This window comes from Kogia breviceps, chromosome 5 (assembly GCF_026419965.1).
Source record: "Kogia breviceps isolate mKogBre1 chromosome 5, mKogBre1 haplotype 1, whole genome shotgun sequence".
Taxonomy (NCBI): Eukaryota; Metazoa; Chordata; class Mammalia; order Artiodactyla; family Physeteridae; genus Kogia; species Kogia breviceps.
Window position 1 is genome coordinate 84,459,841 of NC_081314.1, and position 14,891 is coordinate 84,474,731.

Sequence of the window (14,891 nt, forward strand, 5' to 3'; positions counted from 1 at the left end):
TTTCTTGCAGTTGATAGCTTTATCAAGCGGTTGAGTTTTTCCATCTTAGAATAGCGATGGAAGTGTTTACTTGCTCATCCTTTTGAATAAAGCGAAGGACAAGACTCATAAACCATTATGTGCCTTTGCAGAGTGTGTCTTTTGGAATGAGGGGTAGTTTAGTTAGCTCAGGTCTGAGGGGTTATCATAGTTTTGTATACTTAATAGAGGAGCTAAATGTCACTGTCTCGTAACATTTCTTTCTTGCCTATGTGACTATACAAAGTATGTGTTCATAATCCAGAGATGAACTTGCTCGTAACCACATTCCGGTTTGGAGGCAAGCTTTGATTCTTCCCTTTAGAAGGGACCGGTGGGGCTGGTTGATATGCAGTAGCAGTAGTATCTCAACATGCATTGTTCTAAATTGGATAAGTGGTATAATATGTTATCTCTTAACCTTCCCATTTTGACATGACCAATCTACTACTATAGAATTAACGTTTAATCAAAAGGTAATTTGGAAGTACGTCCAAGTTTTGATTGAGACTTGTATTGTCATGTTGCCAAATGCTAAGTTGAATGTTAATTGTCACTGACTCATTAAAGTTCAGTGTTAGTGTGCCATTGCACTCAGTACTTGCTAAATGATCTGGAGTTCAGGGGTTCCTTCTTAAGACTATTTAAAATACTCTTGCATTTGTTTCCTGTTGAATTTAGATTAAGACCATGGAGTTAGAAGAATATGGATTTAGACCTTTCCATCATAGGTTTTGCAGAAGGCTGTGGTCCTGCATATAATAGGAATACTTGGGCTGTGTTCAAGGTTGTTACTAGACTGTACCGTCTTCCCTGATTTGTGCAGAAAAGTCTATGTTGAGTGTCCAAGTCTATACTAAGTGTCCAGTGTTCTCATGTTCTCTGTATGTGGATATGTTTATGTGGTAGTTAATGACAGTTTATTTAAACAGTGTTACAGAATTTGACAAAAATATCTATATTGTTTCCTTATTCCTCCAGAAAGGGGCATGATGAGGGCAAAGAAAAACTGTTTCGCTGCCTAGAAGGAGAGAATTGAACTGAGAGTTTTAAAAAGTATATGCTGTTATATGAAATTGTTTATATCCTTAAGCAACATAAAATGATCACTCTTATTTGAACTCAGGATTTCTATTCATTTTGGCTTTTGAAACTTGCCTGAAACAGGGTAGTCTAAGGTAATAACTGAATGGGAGATTATTTTTGAGAGTTAAGTTTTTTTTTTTTTTTTTTTGGTGACTAGCTAGTTCAGAATGCAGGGTATGTGAAGAGGGAAGCTGATGATGCATCTTTCAGGGAATGGTCAAGCTTTCTAAGCACTTCATGGGGTCATTTGAGAGGAATATTTAAAAATTCTGGGGTAATTTTCTGCTATGATGAAGCAAATCTTATAATAGCTACTTAAGAGCCTCTTGTGGTACTGGAGTGTTAGGATGTTTTTCATCTTGGTTTAAAAACCACTCGAAATCAATTTTAGGTAATTAATGTATTAGACCTATTTCAGAGAGCAAAATGGGATAGCTTATAATATTAAATTTGGGGACTTTTCATTTAGTTTCCAGGATTCTCTTTGAATCCTGTGTGGATGTTGCCTGAGGATGGAGTAACTCTTGCAAAGTGTGCAGGTTAAAATGTTGACTTTTCTGTTACCATATAGGTCAACCTAACATTTTAAAAGTTGGAGATCAGTGCTAATTATGTGTTTTTGACAACCCTGACTTTAAGGACATTTTGGAAGAAAGAGGAGTAATTAAGCATTTGTTAGAGTGCTAGTGTTCTAAAGGACCCCTGTTCAAATGAGAGATACATAAGAAATTATAGTCCTTGGCCTGAAAAGCTTGTCAGTTGTTGAGACAGGTTATAGGTCAAATGTGAAAACAATATCATGATGGCTGGAAGATTATAAATGCAAACAGAATGCTTCGTTATGAGGGACAAGAAATGAAGGGATGAGGTAGAGGTCCAGAGAGAGAAGACTTCTGTAGAGGTGTGTTTTAAGACAGGTGTTAAAGGAGGCAGTAACTTGAATGGACAGAGAAGCATAGAGGATTCTAGATGGAAGGAATGGACAGACACACAGAGGTAGTGATTTCTGTATTTATAAAGCAGGTTAGTAAATCTGAATGAAAGGGGCCTAAATAGGAAAATAAGAAGAGGTGGAATTTGAGAAACGTGTTAACTGATGGAGGGCAAAGGGGACCTGTAAGAGTTTGGTTGAGATTCAAGAGAGATTGGTATTTACTGTAGGTTGCTGAACGAAATATTTGAAGACGATCTGGGCAGCTGAGTTGATGGGTTAGAAACAAGACATATCAGAGCCATTTTAGGGAGTAGTAGGGTATGTCATGAAGAATGAGGGAATATAAAGTGTGAAAATGAGATGAAAGCACATTTGTGAGACAGTGTGAATGAAGAACTGGCAGGGCTTTGGATTGGATTGAAGGGGAAATATTTGGGAAGGAGTCAGGAGTTAAAAATAAATTCTGATGTTACTGGTCTGGAAGATTTGACCACCAACTTATATTGTTGATTGTAATGGGAAAGTTGAGAAAGTGCTGAGATGAGAGGGTAGTTGAGTTCACTTTTAAAAAATTTAATATACAATAGGTTTTCTTGAAATTCAGAGGCATCAGTTGGTTACTGGCAATGATATTTAACTTTACAGTCTTGAACTGTTTCTAATTTTTCTGAACCCCAGACTGTCAGATTTATTTTCAGGAGTAGTAAACTAAAGGTTTTTATTTATATGCATTCCATTTAAAGTCCTAAAAAAGAAAATAATTTTTTATGTAGATTCAAAAACCTCACACTTGAAACCTAGTTATAATAACCCGATGGTAATTTATTTGAAAACAATGAAAATATTTTTTGGGCTAAACTGTGACATAAAAATTTTAGACATTTTATACAGCCTTTAATTTAATCTTTGGTACATGCTTAAAACTAGTTTTTCATAAATAATGGTTATTCTTAAGTAAACCTTGTGTTTAAAATAATGGTAATATGCAGACTCCAGCAGAAATTAAAAGTTGATTTTATAACAAGTATTTTTTGCCTTTTTTGTTGAGCTAAGTTTAAAACAGTATATTTGAAAAATTTTTTTGTCTTCATTGGGTCTTCGTTGCTGCGCGTGGGCTTTGTCTAGTTGCGGTGCACGGGCTTCTCATTGCGGAGGCTTCTCTTGTTGCAGAGCTCGGGCTCTAGGTGCTCGGGCTTCAGTAATTCTGGCGTGTGGGCTCAGTAGTTGTAGCTCGTGGGCTCTAGAGCACAGGCCCAGTAGTTGTGGCGCACGGGCTTAGTTGCTCCGCAGAATGGGGAATCTTCCCAGACCAGGGCTCGAATCCGTGTCCCCTGCATACGCGGGCCTCGCTGCAGCCTCTCCCGCAGCGGAGCACAGGCTCCCGACGCGCAGGCCCAGCGGCCACGGCCCACGGGCCCAGCCGCCCCGCGGCATGCGGGATCCTCCCGGACCGCGGCACGAACCCGCGTGCCCTGCATGGGCAGGCGGGCTCTCAACCACTGCGCCTCCAGGGAAGCCCCGGCAAGCAGATTCTTAACCACTGTGCCACCAAGGAAGTCCCTGAATTTTTTTTTTTTTTTAACTCGCTATGGTGAACCCATTTTTTTGTCCTCATACATATTCAAGTGTTATTAAATAAATGTAAATAGTTATGAAGTTCTCTGTAGAATCACATGATATTTTACTCAAAATAGAGAAAGTAAGGGACTGTCTATGGTGATTTTTGGTTAAAATATTAGTAATAAATCATTTTGATAAACTATTAGTGAAAATTTAGCTAGTTGTCTAGCTAAGTCAAGGAGAAGTTATTTCCTCATATAAAACTTTTTTAGATCAATTTTTTTTTAGTGAAGTGAATAATTAATAGTAGTTGCATATTACTGTGCAGTATTTAGTTGTATGGCGACTGAAACCAAAGAGCAGGTGGCAACTTAGAGTTTCTCTATTCCCAAGGAAATTTAATCTCTTTGTGACATATAAATAAGGTTATTCGAATTTAACCAATTTCTAGATTATCCATTGTGGAAGAGAGCTCATGTGTGAAACTGAAAACCAGACTTTTATTTTCATTGTTTTCATTCCTTTCCCAACCAGACCTTTCCAGAGTTGTTAAAAAAAAACTAGACCTTCATATAAAAATTGCATGCTCTCTCGTTACATGCACCTCTAGAATGCTAATTGTGAAATGACTTTAAGCCACAGGTACTAAGAAAAAACTTCAAGGGAACCCAGAGGTTCACAGATCAATTTATGACTGATTGGGAATTGCATTTAGAAAATGAGGCGACGTCTTCTCATTTCACTTGCATAGTTCAGCTGAAAATCAGTATATACTTGTATCCTGTGCTGTCTGCCCCTTGTTTTGGACTTAGGTTGCTGGTGTGAGATACTGTTTTGGAGAAACAGCAAGATTGGGGAAGCCAGAGTTTCTTAAGTGTCAGCAGCAGATTCTGAGACCAAGGGAGCTCTGTTTTTGTGTGTGCATTATGTGTAGAGAAGGCTGTGAAACGTGCATGTGCCGCAGTTCCATACATTTAATAACTCTCACGGGATTGTGGGACAGGGATGGGATTGGGCAGGCTGTGGGATTGTGGTGTCTCTTGTGATGCTCCACCCTGCAATAGGAGAATGGAGGGGCAGAGCACGTGGGTGTGATGGGATTATATGCTGGTACTAACAGAACCAACCTGATTTCCCAGATATTGTTCTCCTAAGAACGTAATCACCATGAGTAAATGAATTTATTGGAATGTTTAGCATCATTTTCTAGCCTATTTTTGGGGTGGAGGGTTGGAGGGGATAGTATGGAGGGGGAACCTTGCATGATTGCAAGGATAGAAGCATTTTCATGGTTCACTGGTTTTAAAGTAGAGGTTGCAATCTTTGCTTCTATCTTGGGTTGTACAAATCATCTTTGGTTATATAAATTGTCTTTGACCTTGGTTGAGTGTGATGTAGAAATGTATATTTATATGGAGACCTGTGTGAATAAAATAGCAAGGAAAAACTGACAGAGTTAAAGGAGAACAATTTGTTTTTCCAAGTTTCCTACCATTAAATTGATAAAATAAAGGGATATTTATTCTATTTATTACTGAGTTTTTATTCTAGTTTTTTTAAAAAAATGAGTTAATATGAGTTTAAAAATGAGTTAATTCATCACGTGATGGACATTCAGTAAATTATTTCAGTTTATGTTCATGTCTGTAATATACTTGGTCTGAAACAAGATACAAAGACACACTTTGTAGATTTGGATTCTTAGTTTATGATCTCCTTTCAGACTTTTGCTTATGTTTTGGGGAGAAAAGTGTACTTTCAAAGTGTGTGCAAGTTGAAATTCTGTAAATGGTTGAATCTTATATTTTTGTATTGAATAGTTTTCTTAGAAGCATTTTAGTGTGATCATATTGAGGCAATGATGTTTTGGTTATTTTGAAACTAATTTTGCCAAACCAGGTTTTCCTTTTGTCTTCAGGATACCATGGCCAACTATGGCATGAATATGAACCTTTAATGTGTTCCTTTATTAATATAGTTTGGAGTTGTTAATTTCTTGATTGTCCTTTCAAATCAATTTAATAATTAAAAGTTAACATTCCTGATGAACGAGGCACTATTTTCCTAGAAACTTGTATTTTTAAAATTTTAAACATTTTTTTGGCTGCACCACATGGCTTGTGGTATCTGAGTTCTCGGACCAGGGATTGAACCCGGGCCACAGTAGTGAAAGCCCAGAATCCTAACCATCAGGCCACTAGCAAACTCCCATAGAAACTTGTGTTTTAGATGGTGGTGTAATTTAAATGAACTTACAGTCCTAGGAGTGAATAAGCATGCCCTAACGCCAAAGAGATGGTAGGTAGGCAGGCAAAAATATTGGTTACATTGGTGCAAAGCAGTAACATTAATACTCCATTTTTTCGTTACCATTAATTGTATCATGTTGAATTCCTTGGCTTAGGAAGCCAAAAATAAGTAGGTTGCTTTAATAGAAAGGGGCTGTGAATAATAACGTGATTGACTTGTGATATGTCTATTGAATGTTTATTAAATGCTGATAAGCAATCTGCCAAATTCTTTACATGCAACAGCTCATTTTAATCATTACAACTCTACAAAGTAGCTAATACTATTATCCCCACCTTATAGATAGGTAAATGACATTTAGAGAAGTGAAGCAACTTGTCCAAGATTACCTGACTAGAAGATTACTCTGCTGGAATTCAAATACAGGCATTCTGATTCTAGAGTTCTTGCTCTTTATTGTATATTTTATAGAGAATGGATTGCTGTTGCTTTAACACTTGGATTCCAGAGATAAGCTAAAGTGCCTTTTCTTTTAGGATAGTCTTTCATTGATAATTTAGCAGTGACTGTGTAAGACTTTCATGATTAGTACTGCTTTTGAAATTAGTTTCAGACATGCCTGTTAGCAAATATAGTATTTAATTACTTATAGTTACATGGGAAAAAATTCTCAATTCTTTTAAGATTTCAGGGAAAACTTGTTAAGACAAACGTTGAAAATGAAAATGTTAGGGCTTATGTCAGCACAAAAAGAAAAATAAGTAGTATATGGTTATCTTTTTGTTTAATGTTCAGTTGGAGCACTGGTTTTTATTGAAACGTACTGATTGATCGTAAGTAAATCTGGTGTATTTATATTTCCAGGTAATATTAGAATGTGATTCTCCAAATTAGCCATTATTATGGATTATTTCTATCTCTTCCTATAGGTTGTGAAGTATTTGAAGTGTTCTACTCTTTCTTTTAATATTTGACAACAAACTTCATGAAATTTTATTATATGTACACAACCAATTAGTCAAGTATCTATCCGACACTTGTTATGTCTGGAACTGTGAGCCTTCAGGTTGTTTTTGTACTTGTTGTTAAAGAATAACAGCTATGCATCAATGTGCAGTTGGGTTATTTGGAACATCACCTTTTTGGAATTCGTTGGTATTTGACAATCAGGAAGTGAACCAAAAAGGCTCCTGCATAGCTAAAATCCCCACACAAATGGTGAATGCTCTTTCCTCATAGGTTATTTTTTGGCTTTTATTTAGAGATCTTTTTTTATTCTATAACACATAGTTCTAAGTCATTCACTTGTCTTTTTTTTTTTTTTTTTGACTGCAAGTGAGAAGGGAGTGAATTACACTGATATTAAGCATTACACCTTCTAAAAAGTATAGACAGACAGTTCAGGAAAACAAGCATATTGGGATTACTTAGTGTAGCCTCACACAACCCCAGGGGAAACACTGATAATTGTTCAAAATTTTAGTCTAGAGAAGGTTAAATTATACTAACTTCACTCTCTCAAAAGGACAGGAAGCAGGAAGGTCTCTTCTGGGTAGCTGGGGTTCTCAACTTCTCACTGCATTAAACAGTCTCTAATTTCTTGGTTACCTGAAGTGATGAGGAAGAGAACTGGGTCATCTCTGTCTGGTTGACCAATTCCAGTTGGCTTTCAGTGATACGGATGAAGGTACTAAAGTCTTCAGTATGCTAGCCCAGAGTATCGTTTCCAACTCTTCTTCCATTGCCCATCTATGTATATTACTCAGCAAAAGCACTTTATCTGATTTAAGATTTGTTGTCTTATTTTTTCTTCTGTGGTATATATGGAGTTGCTGTTTGGATTTTGACATGCCCATACCTTTGTGGAATGCTTAGAAGGCACTGCATGGAGACATTTAAGCTTTCTTATGAATTATGATTAGCTGTTAGAGAGTCACTTTACCAAATACACTTACGGCCTCTATAATGAGAATTGAAAAGGTGGGTATCTTAATTGTTGACCTGAAGAAAAAGGACAGTCATAACAAAGTACTTCTTTCTCTTTTGGAGGTCTAAGAAATTTTTAGGGGCTTAATTGACTAATATAAGTGAGAAGATGTTTCAGATTTCTTTCTAAGGAAGGCTAACCTATCTTTTAAAAATGTGACTCCCTCTACTTCCCCTTATTCCATAAAATCAGTTAATTCTTTTTAACTGATTAACTACTTTCTTCATGATCTGTGTGGAAGATATTGAGTTAAGTCGAGTTGCTAATCCTAGACTTTTGAATTCATAAAGGCAGCACCTGGAGAATTGGAGTGCTGGAGTTATGCCTGGCATCAGACTGACGGTATTGTAGGTGCATTTGCTATCTTACTAGAATTTCAGAGCTTTTGCACTTTACACATTATTTAAACTCTGAAGGGAAGAGAGAAGCTTTGAGTTGGTAGGGTTTCAATAATAATAATAAATTATATGTATATATGTGACAATTCCATGTTTGTCTTATTTATATATTTTGCTTTTAAAAATGGAATTTATTCACATGATTCAAAATTTAAAAGTATTCAGTGATGTCTTCCTCCTCCTCCTGCTCTGTAACTACCAGTCCTCTTTCCTGGAGACAGTCAGCATTCCAATTTCTTAAGTATTCTTCCATAGATATTCAGAATCTTTACAGGTTATTTCTGCTATAAAATTACATTTTGTGTATACAGACCTAAATTAACACTGGCTTTAGCATAAGAGTGTTAGAATTAAAACAAAATTTAAATCAGTTATTCTAGAAAATTGCTATTGTTTTTCATCCTAGTAGATTACTAAACCCTTATTTTTTGAATATGAGTTGGATGGGGAGTAAATACAAAGATGAGAGTGCTTCTCTTGGTAATAAGAGGTAAAATGATAATAGGCATAACCAATGAACGCTTAGTGACACATTTAAAATATTTGTCACTCTGTGTATTTGAGAAATGATCTATAAGGTCAAGTAGATATTATGTGTGTTCTTGCTGAAGTAGCTGTTTATTTCATTGTAAAGAAAAAGATAAAAGATAATTGATATTTTCCTTTAACTTTGCATTTTTTGAACATCTTAGATGAGAAAACCTGTTCTCTTGAGAGATCAGAGGCGCAGAGTGCGTCAATGTCAATGAAGCCTGTGCCTTTTACCTCTTTAAGAGCGCATGGTTTCATTCCGCTCCTAAACCAAGCATTCCTTAGTCTTAAAAAATTTAAAAAAAATTTTAATTAAGTAATACACTCTATCATATGATTTAAAGAAATCAAATAGTGCAGAAAGTCTCAATAGAAGCATAACTCCTCTCCCTCATTTCTGTTTCTCAGAGGCAACCTTAACTATGACAGCTATTTCCTGTAGTAGTTTTATCATAATTTTAATTGGTGTACTATTTGTCTATGTCTTAAAATTATTTTTAAATATTATTGTCATCACCATCTCCCTTTTACTATCTTACTAATGTAATTATACCACCATATTTAGTTAAATAATTATTTATTTAAATTATTATTCAGATCATCAGTACTCAATATCTAGACATTAAGGTGAATAGTGTACAGTGATTACATTTCCTTTTAAAAACTGCATTATTGAGATATAGTTCACATACCATAAAATTCATTAATTTAAGGTGTACAGTTCAGTGGTTTCCAGTACTCACAGAGTGTTGCAACCATCACCACAATCTAATTTTAGAACATTTTTAATCATCCCCAAAAGAAACCCTGTATCCATTAGTAGTCATTCCTCATATTTCCCTTCATTCCAGCTCCAGGCAACCACTAATCTACTGTCTGTCTCTATGGATTTGCCTATGCTTGACATTTCATATAAATGGAATCATAAAATATGTGGCCTTTTGTGACTGGCTTCTTTTACTTCATATAATGTCTTCTAGGTTCATCCATGTTGTAGCATTTATCAGTACTTCATTACTTTTTATTGCTGAATAATATTCCATTGTATGGAAATGCCACCATTTGTTTACATGTTCATCAGTCAGTGGACATTTGGATAGTTTCTACTTTTTGGCTGAAGTGACGATCACGTTTCCTTTACTTTCAACTTTTTTTTACACTTTTTTGTTGCCATTTTCTTTTTCTTGCACAGCTTTCAATGGTCACAGTCTTCATTTTTTTCCCCTCAAATTTTATTAAGCATTCTCTAGATTCGGCCCTACCCTCCATTCTTTTCCTGGAGTGCTGTCCTTCTGGGATCTGGCCTGGTTGTTCTCCAGGCCTCTGCTGTATAGCTGTCATTCTCTAACTTCTTTCATTGCTCTTTAGAGTCCACTGTCCTATTTCCTGGATCCCGTCTCTTTGCATCCCTGAGTAGTTCTTATCTAACATAGTCTCATGACATCAGCTAGCAGTGCCTGGAGTATTAACTGTTTGGTAAGTGTATCTGAAAAGTTTTTAGTTGGTTGTTTTTCCACATTTGCTCCAAAAGGGTAGTTAAGAAGCTGACACACTTTTTTGGTAGGTGTCTCACCTTTTCACTATCTAGACACTGAGGCAAGATGTTTGGAAGGTTACTTAGTATCATTGTGATCAAGTGATTACCATGCCAACATGAAGCAACAACATGAAGCAAGTACAGAAATCTGAACAATATAAATGTTAAGTAGTTGTTTAAACCAAACCTATTCAATAGAAATAAATGGAAGCCACAAATGTGAGTCACATATGTAATTTAAAATATTCTAGGAGCCACATTAAAAAGAGTAAAAAGACAGGTGAAATTACTCTTAAGAATATATTTTATTTAAAGCAGTGTATCCAAAATATTATGTCAACATGTAATGAATATAAAATTTACTAATGATAAATTTTGCCACCTTTTTTGAGTACTGAGTCTTCACAACCTAGTGGGTATTTTACTCTTAATAGCACATACTGATTTGTGGTAGCCACATTTTAAGCACTTAATAGCCACATGTTGAGCAGTATAGGTTTAGAATTTTCCAGGAATTACGTTATGTGTAATTGTTGTCAATCTGCCTAATCATATATATATATATATATATATATATATATATTTATTTATTTATTTATTCTAAAGGAACAGATAAGGTATATGTAGTTTAAAAACACTTCATTGATTTGTCTCATTGCTTTGTTTAGTTTTTAGTCATGTCTTCCGTTTATTTTGAAATTTACACCACATTAAAGGAGGTTGAGAGGCTTATGTTCTTCAGAAAGGTCCTTGGTATAGGAGGTAATGATTTTTTTCCCCATATTTTAGCACACTTAAAAAGTATATTAGGGCTTCCCTGGTGGCACAGTGATTGAGAGTCTGCCTGCCGATGCAGGGGACACGGGTTTGGACCCCGGTCCGGGAAGATCCCACATGCCTCGGGCCCGTGAGCCATAGCCGTTGAGCCTGCGCGTCCGGACCGTGTGCTCCGCAGCGGGAGAGGCCACAACAGTGAGAGGCCCGCGTACCAAAAAAAAAAAAAAAAAGTATATTAAAATTCTTATTGGTATACTTGTTAGATGCTGTTATTGCCATGATTGTCCTGGTCCCAGTGAGATCTTATTAGTCTAAATATTCTTTGTCATAAATTCTCTCCCCTTGCTGTTTCAAAGACCCACCCAGCGCTTTCAGAGTCTCATAAGCCACCTCAACTACTTAGTCTTCCTCGCCCTTTACTCCAAGGCATGAAATGCACTTGCATGTAACTCCTATAGCACAGTCACTCTTCTTATGTGCTGCCTTGTATTCTAGTTAACTTGTTTTGTGTCTTTCTAGGTGATTATAAATTCGAATATGTCAAAAACGGTATTTTATTCACCTTTGTATTTCCTGTAGTGTGGAGCACAGTGCTTTCTATAGTGGGTTACTTAATACATATTTGAGTTGAAAGCAATTTATCATGGTAGTTACATGTATACTATCCATGATAGTATTAGAGTTTCCAGGTCATCAAACTGTCACTGATGTTTCTAGAAACATTTAAGTTTTGATACAAGAAATTAATTTATAAAGTTAAACCTGGGTTTTTGTTTAAACACAAAGGAACAGTAGTAGGGAAAGGAAAGAGACACAGAGATACAGACACTTATGTTATACTGTGTGCTTAGCACAGAGGGGTGTGAACTCTGGATGGATAGCTGAATGAAAGAACTCAGGTGCTAGGTTGCACTGGTTGGTAAGCACAATACCTTTGAAACATTGAGCCTGTCCAGCTAGTACAATACCCCCAAGCCTTCCAGGAGTTTATTTGGAGAGGGTGAGGGTAGAAGAGAGATTTAGAATAGTAAAAAGCGATAAATCAGTTTCCTTATTTTTACCAGGTAGCTTATTCTGCAAGAGACAAAGTAAACAGACTATTTAAATATGAACAGGCCCTTTCACCATGGATGTACTTAGACATATAATTGTATTGTGGAGATTTATGAAAACTTTAATTTTTACGGGGCCTCTTTTTGTGTCTCTCAGATAGCGTTTGTCTGATACACTAGTGTATATTAGTATATCAATTGAAGAGCTTTCCCAGAGAAAGTAAGAAATATTAATAAGCAATAAGGGTTCTCTTCACTAAATAATCCAACTTCTTAAATAGCTGTAAAATTAGGCTGCCTGTATTGGGTTTCGAGAAATCATGATGTCAGGATAATAATTTGGTTTTTACTGATCAACATTGTATCTGCTTCTTTGACTAATTGCATACATTGTGAGATGTTTGGCTGACCTAGGGCATGATTCTTAGAAGAGATTTATTTTCTCTGTAAGTAGCAAATGCTTGCTGTGCCATTGAAACGTAAGAGGAGTTACTAAAGAACAAAGCATAATTCTATTTAAATTCAGTTGAACATCAGAGATAACCTTTATTGAGAGAGTTTTGAGACTTTACAGTATATATTTACTTCCTGTCAATTTATAGAAAGTTAAAGAATGGCTGTGCACTTTCAAAGGATAGAGGAAATGTTTTTTATTTTAGTAAAAACATCTAGTATTTTATTTCTGCTATAGTGGAGAATGAGTACTTAGTAAGAAACAAAATATCTGTGTGTCATGACTTCTAAAGTAGGAGCAGGTAGGCCAGTTCCTGGGGTCCTTAGAAAAGAAAGATCCCCAGAGGCAGAAGATTCTCTGACTCCACTGTCTTGTATATGGCATCAATATAAATTGTATAGCTTGTCAACTATCATTATTAATTTAAGAGTAAGATATTGTGTAAAAATGTAGCTTACTTTATGTCCCAATTAACAACAACAACGTATTTTTTTTTCTTATATATACCTGGGAAAGTCTATGTACTTTCTAAAGTTTAGGGAAGAGGTAAGAAATGCTGCTGTTGCCTATAGGAGTGAGGGTTGGGGAAAAAGTTAATTAGAAAAAAGATTGTGGTTATGATGAGTATTGAGTTTCCCTAGATGCTATGATGGTAGCCCATATCTTAGAACTAGATTAATTCAGATGTAGCTACTGTTTGAGTGTTTACTGTGTGCCAAGGACTGATATTTCATATAACTTTCATGATGCTTTGAGGCAATATTCTCATTTAATGGATAATGGAATTAAAAATATTTTAATTTATATATTTAGGATCTCACAACTAGTAGGGAATAGGCCCAGCATGTTGAACTCAGGCCGCCAGACTTTAAATAAAAGACAAAAGGTTTTTCAGTACTTACTATGTCATTGCACTATACTAAGCAATTTATTTCTGTCTTATTTAATCTTTACCACAATCTGGTAAGGCAAATACAATTTACAAATGAGGAAACTGAGGCTTAGAGGGCCTTACACAGCCAGCAAATTTTGTAGCCATACTTTGAATTTGTTCTTTTAACTGCTGCACTATGTGGCCTTTATAATTTGGAAAGAAAATAGGAAGATTCTGGGAAGTTGGTTGAACTAAGGTTTCTTAGGGTAGGGCTTTGGAACTTTTACTTTTTATTAATGTTGCTTACCAAGAAGAAAGTAAATTGTCAGCCATATACAAGTAAAGTTAAATTGTTTTATCCTTTTGAAGTAAAAATTTTAAGAGCAAATACCTTGCTTTAAAATTAATGCAGCCTGTCTATGAAATAGTGGCTATAAGAGATGGGTAACAAATATAGTTGAAATCCATATTGCAAAGTCAGTTATGAGCCAGATCCCATTATCATTGAGGAAATTGAGGCTTAGAGAGGTTAGGTAACTTTTGCCAAGGTTTCAGAACCAGCAGATGGCAGAGCTTGGATTCCAACCAAGGTAATTTAATCTAGAGCTCTTTTCTTAACTACTTTACTGTCCTAAGAGAATGTGAATGATGTGCAAAAATGGTGCCTTGCTGCCTCTGGTAACTTGAAGACACCGATTTTGAGTTTGACACATCATAGCTTGACTCAAGGCAAGTGTTAGACTTCACCCACCTGCTTCCATCCTTATTGTTTCCTGAGGTAACTTGTCTCCATTAAAAAAAAATTAATTAATTAACTTATTTATTTGGCTGCATCAGGTCTTAGTTGTGGCATGTGAACTCTTAGTTGCGGCATGTGGCATCTAGTTCCCTGACCAGGGATTGAACCCAGGCCCCCTGCATTGGGAGGGTGGAGTCTTAGCCACTGGACCACCTAGGAAGTCCCTCAATAATTTTTGTTGTTGCTTTGCATTATTGTTGTACATGAAGATCCTCTTTATCTAGTTGATGCTTAATAAATGTTGAATGTTGAAAAATAAATCAGAAATTTAAAGCAGTGAATCTTGAGCATAGAGACCAAATTTTAATACATCAGTTCATAATCATGTTTTTCTCTCTAAGCAGTATTTTTGTAGCTTTTGAGGTTAGTTAAATATTAATTTAAAAGGTTGATTTGTAGTTTTCATGACTTGGAGTAAATTTTCTGTGCTTCTGAGGAACTTTTCTTAGTTGATAAGTGTTTTAAGTATCAGATTACAATAAAATCCTGTGATGATACAAAATTCAGATGCAGTATAATTGGCTCCCATTCTCTGTACTGCCTTTTTCTCTACAGGTGAGGCCAGATACACATTATGTTTGTAGTAATTTAGTTTATGTCCTACAGTTCTGGTAAATGAAAACTGATATGTGAA

At 35.8% G+C, this 14,891-nt stretch overlaps 1 protein-coding gene across 2 annotated transcripts in view; it reads left to right on the plus strand.

The window, feature by feature from the left end:
• The window catches only part of GSK3B (glycogen synthase kinase 3 beta), a 206,149-nt gene that overhangs the window by 422 nt on the left and 190,836 nt on the right, over window positions 1-14,891 (plus strand). The gene's annotated exons all lie outside the window — the stretch shown is intronic.